Raw genomic sequence first — 9290 nt, 5'->3', positions numbered from 1 at the left:
GGAGGCCAAAGCAGGCAAATTACTGGAGTTCAGGAGTTTGAGACCAACTTGGCCAACATGGCTATACCCTGACCCTATAAAAACTACAAAACTTAGCCAGGTGTGGTGGCACACACCTGTAATCCCAGCAGAGGCTGCAGTGAGCCAAGATTGTACCACTGTACTCCAGTCTGGGCAACAGAGCCAGACTCTGCCTGAAAAAAAAAATGTACTAAGGTAAAATAAAATTTCCCTGAGATGAAATGTCTTGCTGGCCCACAGAAATAACTATGAAACTATATTCAGATTTTAATTATAATGAATTATAATTTAATCTGACATCCACTTAAATTAAGTGTTAATTTTTTGTCATCAGCCGATTTGTGCTAATATTTTATGTGGCCTATTTCTAAATTTATTTCTAAATCAATGTAATCAGAGAACTTGTTTAAAATGTAATTCTCTAGAAACATACAAAGATGTACATGAACAGCTACTTTAGTAATAACTTTCATGTTTTCTTCAAGTATAACATCGCCGATTTTTATGCTCTGAAGGTGTACTGACATTTAATTACTTCGAAAGTAGAGAAAAGGAAGCATTCAAAAAGTAAAAAATCTTTCCAAATGCCCATGGTAAACAGAGGGTTGCTCATGTCAGAAGATTTGTACATTTTTAAAGATCAGACAAGCATTAGTTTAAGAGATTTGCTCCTTTTCTTTCATTCATTTAACCAGGTAGGATATCGATCATGTATTTTTAATTAGGAAGCCATTCACATGAAATAACATCTCACTGAATGCTCTCAGAAATGCTGCCGAGATAATCTTCAGACTTCATTATAAAATTTGTCCATTCCTGACAAATGTCCTCCATGGAGAATTCTTCACCACCATATTCCAGAGGAAGAATGTCTGGGAAATGCTGAAGCAAGCTTTGTTTGTAGTTGTTCCCGTGCATATGAATCCGTTCCTTAATTTTTTCAGTCAGGAATGGTTTGATCATGGAAAAGACAGCATGGAAAATTACTGGTTCATTTATCAAATGGATGCCACGAACTTTCAATGGAAATGAATCCGTAAGTACAGCAGCAATCTTCTTGGCTACAGGTGGAGCGATTTGAAAAACATGAGAAAACTGCCAGCCTTCCAGATCAAAGATAGCCTTGATTCCATTCTGCTGAGTTTCTACCTCCTGTACAATAAGCTCGGATGTGATTAGACTTACTCGAAATACATCACAAGCTGTAAAAACTTTGGGCTCCCAGTGTTCGATTCTGTAAATAAGAACTTTGCTGCCGGTGGGATCCCTGGATCTCAGGACTCAATGGTAGCCAGCCTTTAGAAGGCCAATAATACTTCTAGGGTGTAGATCAGCACTTATTTCTAGACATTCTGCTCTCCACTTATAATAGTTTTTTTTAGTAACCGCCAGGCCAGGTCCAGATCGAAATCCCGGGCACGCAGGAACGGCAGCAGGAAGGATTCGGTGAGCTGCAGCGGCGCGAGCTGGATGCCCGCTTCCTGGGCCTCGCGCCGCAGCTCCGTCAGGCCCAGCTGCAGCAGGCAAGTGGTCGGACAGCGCATTGAGCTGCTGCTCCCACCCACGAGGGCCGGGACCGCGCCTCTGCCATGCCCGCCGCCGCTGCTGCTGCGGCCGCAGCTCCTCGGCGCCCAGGAAAAGCGCGCACCCCAGTTTCTGTATTTTTAGTAGACATGAAATTTCACCATGTTAGTCAGGCTGGTCTCGAACTCCTGACCTCAGGTGATCCACCCCGGCCCCTCGGCCTCCCAAAGTGCTGGGATGACAGGTGTGAGCCACCGAACCTGGCCGAATAATTTTAAGTAAATGAAAGACATTGATCCATGGATTTCAGAAGGACTGTGAACCCTAGCTGCATACATATAAAGAAAGCCACACTTAGGCACAGTATAACATTACAAGAAATGAAAGACAAAGAAAAATCTTACAAGTAGATGGAGAAAAAAATAAAAGCAATGCAAAACCATCAGCAAGTTTTCAGTGAGGGCTGACCTGGTGTCTGACTTATGTTTTGAAAAGATCACCCGCCACTGCTGGAGGAGAATGGGTAATAGTAGCAGACCAGTTAGCGGCTCCACAGAGAGCCGACGGCGGGCACAGTGATGGTGATAGCAGTGGGAATGGAAGAGAGATAGCCATGTTGAGGAGATCCTGTGTTTGGGAAGGTAGAACAGATTAATTGGTGATGGGTAAGATGTGGGGGTAAGGCAAGGAAAGAATCAAGGGTCATCCCAGATTTCTGGTTTGAGCAATTTAGTACAGTAAGGGGTGGTGTCATTTACTGAAATGGGAAAGACTGGGGCAGGAAGCGGTTTGGGATGTGTTATGTTAGCAGGTAATTTACTCTCTCTGAGTCACATTTTCCTCATCTCTGGGGTGGGGCCACACTTACACCCACCTCATAGCTGTATTGGGATGATTAAATGTTAGCTCTTGTTATTACATACATTTAAGTCAATGGCTCAGGCAGGCAGCTGGAAGCAGGATATTACCATTCCCACCCCTGGGCTCCTGTGTCCTTGGCCAGTTTGAATGCAGGGCTGAAGCCACAAGGCCAGCCCAGCCATGTGGTTTAGGGATCCCAGAGCTGGTTTAGTTTCTGTAGAAGAGACTACTCCTCTTTTATCTGCAAAAAGGGAAAAATAGATGAGCCTTCAATAGTAATGGGAGATTAAGCTCATTCCTGCAATGAAAAATGTCTTAAGTGGGGCTGGGTGTGGTGGCTCATGCCTGTAATCCCAGCACTTTGGGAGACCAAGGCAGTGGATCACTTGAGGTCAGGAGTTTGAGAACAGCCTGGCCAACAGGGTGAAACCCCATCTCTACTAAAAATACCAAATAATAATAATATAATAATAATAATTGGCTGGACATGATGGCAGGTGCCTGTAATCCCAGCTACTCAGGAGGCTGAGGCGGGAGAATCACTGGAACCCAGGAGGCAGAGGTTGCAGATCACACTACTGCACTCCAGCCTGGGTGACAGAATGAGACTCTATCTCAAAAAAAAAAAAAAAAAAAGATCTTAAGTGGGTGTTTGTCTTTTACCTGAAATGTTTAAGTTCTGCCTCTGCACCCTGCAATCTGAGAATTGCTAATCTGCTTTACTCCATCTGCATATATTGTTTTGGTTTGCTAAAACCAGGAGGTTCGCCTCCATTCATCCTCCTCCCTGAAGGAATTTTTTCTGTGAGCCAGGCTGTACCAGACATTGTTGTTTTGTTTTTGCTGAGTGGAGCACTGACCTGATCCAATGCAATTTATTGCAGACGTTTCTGGAGGGGCTTCTCTGTGCCAGGCAATGGGGGAGCCCAAGACGATATTTCAATATTCATTGGCTCAGTACCGGTTTCGATCTTGCTCCCCACCCCACTGGCCTTTTCTTCTCCACTAGTGTGCTAAGTCCACTCTCTCCTAAATGCTCAGCTGATGGGCAGCCCCTACCTGAGCTGCTGCAAGCTGGCTTCTCCTCCACAGAGAGGCTGCCTGACTGCCCTGCCAGGTACCCAGCCGTGGCTCTCCTGGTCCTGTCCCCTGACTGTTCCAGGGCAGACCAGTGTCTGCTGCCCACTCCTTTGCCTACTTCTTGTTATGCCCCTGCAGACTGGGAGCTCCCCCAGTGTGGCCTTCACTAAGCCCTGCTCTATCCCCACACCCCTGCACACGATAGGTGCTCAATAAATGTTTGTGGACTGAGTGAGTGGACACTGTTTCTGGAACTGTCTGCTCTGAGGGGATAGGGGTATCTGAGCAGAAAGAAGAACAACAGGGTCAGCAGGAAGTTGGGATGCTATTCAGGGCCTGATGAAAATTGGTGACAGCCTCAGCTGTTCAGTGCCCACTAGAAAGAGCCCAGCTGGGCTCTGGGGTCAGGATTTGTGGAAGCACATCTCAGTTCCCCACATCATAGGCTGGATGCAAGATGCTGTCTCTATGGGCTTTGAGTCCCCTGACTATGAAAAGGGGGTCATGACAGCATCTGCCTTATTGTGAGGATGGAGTGATTTAAAAATCAAGTTTATGTCTGGCACATAGTAGGTGTTCAGCTAATTGTGTCCACCTATTGTTAGCCTAACATCTGCCATGCACACACATGAATCCTCATCATCACCTTCACCATGAGCCATGCCTGCCTTTTCCAGCTGGGGCTCCTCAGTGCTCAGAGATAAAGGTTGCCAGAGGCATCAGCATGGAGCTCAGCCCCAGCCTCTTTTCCTCTTGTTCTTCCACCAGCTGTCTCTTGAGTGCGGGCCATGTGCCAGGCACAGCCCCAGATGCAGATAGCATAGTGGCATGCAGATGAGGGAAGCAGATAGCTCACCAGTGGGCATGGGGACATGCCAGGTCAGTCTTAGCAGGAGCAAGTGCTCAGGATATAAAGCAGAAGGGAGCAGTAGGGGGAGGTCAGGGTGGGGACTCTGGCCAGGGTATCCAGGAAACCTTCTTTGAGGATGTGCTATTGGAACCAGACTCAGTCCTTCAAAGAGCCACAGGCTGAGCACCCCTGGCAGGGCAGCAGCATGGGCAACACTCTTGAGCAGGGAATGGGCCTGGCTTGTCTCAAGACCAAGACAGCTGCTGCTACAGTGGTTGGGAGAGATGGAAGAGGAGAGCAGAAGGCAGGGGCTCGGTAGCCTGGGGCCTCATCCAGACTCTGAGCTTCTGTACTCCTCCCCCCACCCCTGGGACATCTGTGAGTCACTGAGCTGTGGACAGGGAGTGCTCACTGAGTCACACAGGGCCTCACAGCGGGACCTGGCCCCATCTTCTCATGAAGGACCCGGTTCATTGATTCTCCTTCCTCAAAAGCTTGGGGGTTTTGTGCATTTGATTTAAGTTTCCAAACTTCTTGTTCATTTATTTATTCATTCAACAAATATTCACAAAATATATATTATAAACTAATAGTTTGCCAGGCTCTGAGGACCCATCAGGCACTTTGATGCCCTCAAGCAGCCCAGGACCTAGAAGTTTCAATGCCTCTGCTTTCCCATCTGTGAACAGGCAGGCTGGACCTGAAGTCCTGAAAGCTCATCTGCCTGGAAGCCACCTCTCTCTGGAGTTCTGATGACACTGGAGAAGCCTGTACATATCTCTGCCCAATACCACATGTACCACAGAGGACTTTTAACTAAAGCAAGTGAGAGAGAGATTCTTTTCTCCCAACTTAGGATCTAAAAGTTTCTTGAATGTTCGGTTCTGTGGCTCCATTGCCCACCCAGATCTCCTACCCTGGTTACAACCAATCCGAAAACTTTAAAGAGATTCCAAATTCACCAACCCACCTTTCCTTCCTGAGCTAGAGTGAGAAAGAAGTACAGTCATCCCTCAGTATCCACAGGGGATCTGGTCCATGTCCTCAAGGATACCAAAATATGCAGATGCTCAAGTCTCTGATATAAAATATGTAGTATTTGCACATAACCTATGCCCAACCTCCCATAGAGTTTAAATCATCTCTAGACTACTTATAATACCTAATACAATGTAAATGCTATAAAAATGATTATACTGCAATTGTTTTCATTGGTATTATTTTCTACTTTCTTTGTTTGTTTCTTTTTTTTTTTTTTAAATGGAGTCTTGCTCTGTAGCTCAGGCTGGAGTGCAATGGTTCAATCTCTGCTCACTGCAACCTCCGTCTCCTGGATTCAAGCGATTCCAGTGCCTCGGCCTCCCCAGTAGCTGGGATTACATGTGCCAGCCACCATGCCCAGCTAATTTTTCTAGTGAAGGAGTTTCATCATGTTGACCAGGCTGGTCTTGAACTCCTGACCTCAAGCAATCCACCTGCTTCGGCCTCCCAAAATGCTGAGATTATAGGCATGCGCCACTATGCCCAGCCATTATTTTCTATTTTCTACTCGTGGTTAGTTGAATCTGTGGAGGCAGAACCTGCAGATATGGAGGGCCAGCTGCACTATAACTGTGTGCTCTGCTTATCTCCTACCCAGAAACCTGGACAAATGGGCTGGGAGCTATTTGCAAGGCTGTCATTTTTTATTAACAAACAACTTCTCTGCTCATAGCCATGGGAACCAGGGAAGGAGACAAGAAAGCCAGAACTGATCTTCTTTCAGTGTGAAACCACCTCTTATTTACCCTGGGAACTATCTGGGCACCTGGGAGGAGTGTGGAGGAGCATCACTGTACAGAGGGAAGGGATGGGCTCTGGAAACAGATCACTCACCAGCTCTATGACTCTAGACAGGTCACTGTACCTCCTTGACCCTCCATCTCCTTTTCAGCAAAATGGAAATATTAAATGAATTCCTAGGCCTGGCATGGTGGCTCACACATGTGATTCCAACACTTTGGGAGGCTGAGGTGGGAGGATCACTTGAGCATAAAAGTTTGAAACCAGCCTCTTCAACAAGTGAAACTATGTCTCTACTAAGAATAATTTAAAAGTTCAATAGGCATGGTGGTCCACACCTGTGGTCCCAGCTACTCGAAAGGCTGAGGTGGGAGGATTGTTTGAGCCCAGGAGATCGAGGCTGCAGTAAGCTGTGATTGTGCCACTGCTCTCCAGCCTGGGTGACAGAGTAAGACCCTATCTCAAAATAAATACATAAACAAAAATAAATTTCTGAGAGGATCAAATAAAGCCAGTACAGTAATAAAGACCGGCACATAGAAAGCCAGTACCGGGTGACGAGCAATATTATTTGTACAAATATAAGGACACTTGAGAATAATTTCACTCCCTTCTTGATAGCCACCTGATTGTTAGATGTACCTCAGCTGGCTGAGGGTGGGTTCTCTAGAGGAGAGACTGAGTATTCACTAGCAGCTCAGATCTGCAGAGCAGAGCATCACCCCGTGTCTCTCATGGAAGCACCCCTTCCCAGCGGCTGAGAAACATCTGGGCACAGCCTTGATAGTAATTGGGAAATGCAAATTAAAGCAACAAATACGATTTCTCATCTATTAGTTTGGCAAAAGTATAATCATCTGCACAGAGGCACGCACAGGTCTGCCCACTGTAGCATGGCTCCTAACAGGAAGGACTCAAAAACAGTCCACATGTTCCTCATGAGGAGGAATGGAAAAGTGTGTGTGGAATCCCCACAGCCACTAAAGGGGGATGAGCTCATTATACGAGCATCCATATGAGTTGAGCTCAAAGGTGTTGGGTGAGAAAAGAAGGGTGCACGATGGTAGCTATAGAATGCTATTGATATAAAATGTTTAAAAACAACTCATGCAAAATAATGCTATATACTGTATTTTTCATGGCTAAAACATTCTGTACTGTATTCATAAAAGTATAAAAATGGACCTGGAAGATAGAGCCACATTTATGATGGTGAGTGTAGGGTAGGAAATTAGGGGATTTCAGAGATTTCACTGTCATGTTTTTTTTTTTCTTATAAGAAAACATTGAAAGTGAATATGCCACAATTTTAACACAAATTCTGGGTGGTGAAAATATGGATGTTGGTTATATTTTTCATGATTATTTTCTGTATATTTTTTTCCAAAGGGGAAAAATAAAAAGAAAGCTCTATTTACAGAAAAACAACAGCTAAAAAAATGTAGAAGGAACGCAAAAGGTTTAGAAAGTTACCATCTTGCAAATGGAATATTTGTTTTGGCCAAAGATGCTAAAATGATCAACAGAAGGGTCTTCCTTTCTGTTGGGAACCAGGCAGGACACTCACAAGGCATTGCTCACAGGGGACACTAATTGCAAAAGGGACAGTGTGCCTCCACAGGGGGACAGCTGGAGTCACCATCTTAACAAGAGCTCTGACAGCCTCACTGAGGGGAGGAAAAAGTTAACATCATGCACCTCTAGGAGCTCTGAGAGGATGGAGGAACACGTGAAACATCACCAGAAGGAAGCAGCCAGAGAGATCAGCTGTGATACATTCCACAAGACCACAGCCACGGCTCTTCACAAAGTCAACAAAAAAACACACTAAAGAAAGGAAAATAAGATAAAAGAGAAGAAAAAGAGCGAAAGGGAGGAGACTGCTCTAAACAAAAAAAGACTAAACAGGTACATTGACCAAATGCAATGTGTGACCCCCAGTGGGATTTTGATTCAAAAGATGCTGCCACGGTAAACTTCTTTGGACCATCAGGCCATTTAAATGTGGACTCGACGCCAGATAATCTTACTGAACTATGACTTTCTTAGATGTGATCATGACAGTCTGTGTGAGAGAGTGTCCATTTTCTTAGGAGGTGTCTGTGGAAGCACTTGGGAGTGCAGTGCCGGGATGTCTGCAAATTGCCTTCAGGGTCTCAGCAAGAAGGCAGGAAGCAAGAGACAGAGACACATGGAGCAACGCAAACACCGAAGAGCTGCTGAATCTTGGTGGAGGGTCCCTGAGTCTTCCTTATATTTTTAACTTTCTTAAAGTTTTGAATTTTTCGTAATAAAAAGTTAGGAGGAAAACATTTTAAAGTAGAGAAACTAGAACTTCCTTCAGAACACTGGGGACCCTTATTATTGTTTTAAACCCTTCTCTTTGTTTTATAAAGTGGGTTTTGCTAAAATAATGGTATCTGGCATTTCTGAGAAATTAGCACAAAGGGACAGCTACATTAGCAACATAGGAAACTCAGTGCATCTGAGTCATATATGTAAACGTCAATAATGAAAATGAGGGCTTTCGCTGCATGTATAAGAAATGTCCTCTTTTGGAGACTCTTCCTTTTGTCTTACACCCAGAATTGTCTCAGAGGAGGTTTGACAGCAGGGCCTCAAGGGGCCAGGAGTGAGTGGCAGACATGAGGGAGCTCAAGGAGGCCACAGCACCTGCAGGGACGTGGGTCTTTAGGGCCAAAATGCCACAGACAAGCTAGGGCAGAGTGGAACTGTCTCCCTAGAAAATATTGATCAACAGGACAGTGTTCCCTTTTATCAAGCAATTGCACTTAAGGAACTCATGCCCTTCAAGGCCAGACAAAGACAGTAAAATGTGAATTAAATGAGCAGATGTTATGTGTTTAGAACAGCCCCCTAAGTTTTCCCTGTTGTGACTGTAGGAATTCATTTAAAATAAGAACTGTCTGGCAGGCTATACTAAATGGGAAAGTAGCATGCTAAACAGTGAGCTTGATCTGTATAAGCTAGAAGTTTCTAAAAAAAAAAGGTATGGGGCATAGGGGGAGGTGAAATACATCCTCTAGTGACACACACATGCTGGGAAATGCTTGTGTTTTGCTGGGAGGCTGTGTGAAAAAGGCCCACTGAGGGTTTCTGCCTTTGAGTAGGGACATGATGAGTCTAGGATAACTAGATGGGGGAGAAATTT

At 45.1% G+C, this 9290-nt stretch overlaps 1 pseudogene; it reads right to left on the bottom strand.

Moving 5' to 3' along the window:
* Positions 1-691: 691 nt before the first annotated feature.
* Positions 692-1612, bottom strand: LOC100385927 (alpha-tocopherol transfer protein-like; annotated as a pseudogene).
* Positions 1613-9290: the final 7678 nt, after the last annotated feature.

The sequence above is a fragment of the Callithrix jacchus genome, chromosome 5 (assembly GCF_049354715.1).
Source record: "Callithrix jacchus isolate 240 chromosome 5, calJac240_pri, whole genome shotgun sequence".
Classification (NCBI taxonomy): Eukaryota; Metazoa; Chordata; class Mammalia; order Primates; family Cebidae; genus Callithrix; species Callithrix jacchus.
The sequence above is the reverse complement of the archived record's forward strand: the minus strand, read 5'-3'. Positions and strand labels throughout refer to the sequence as shown.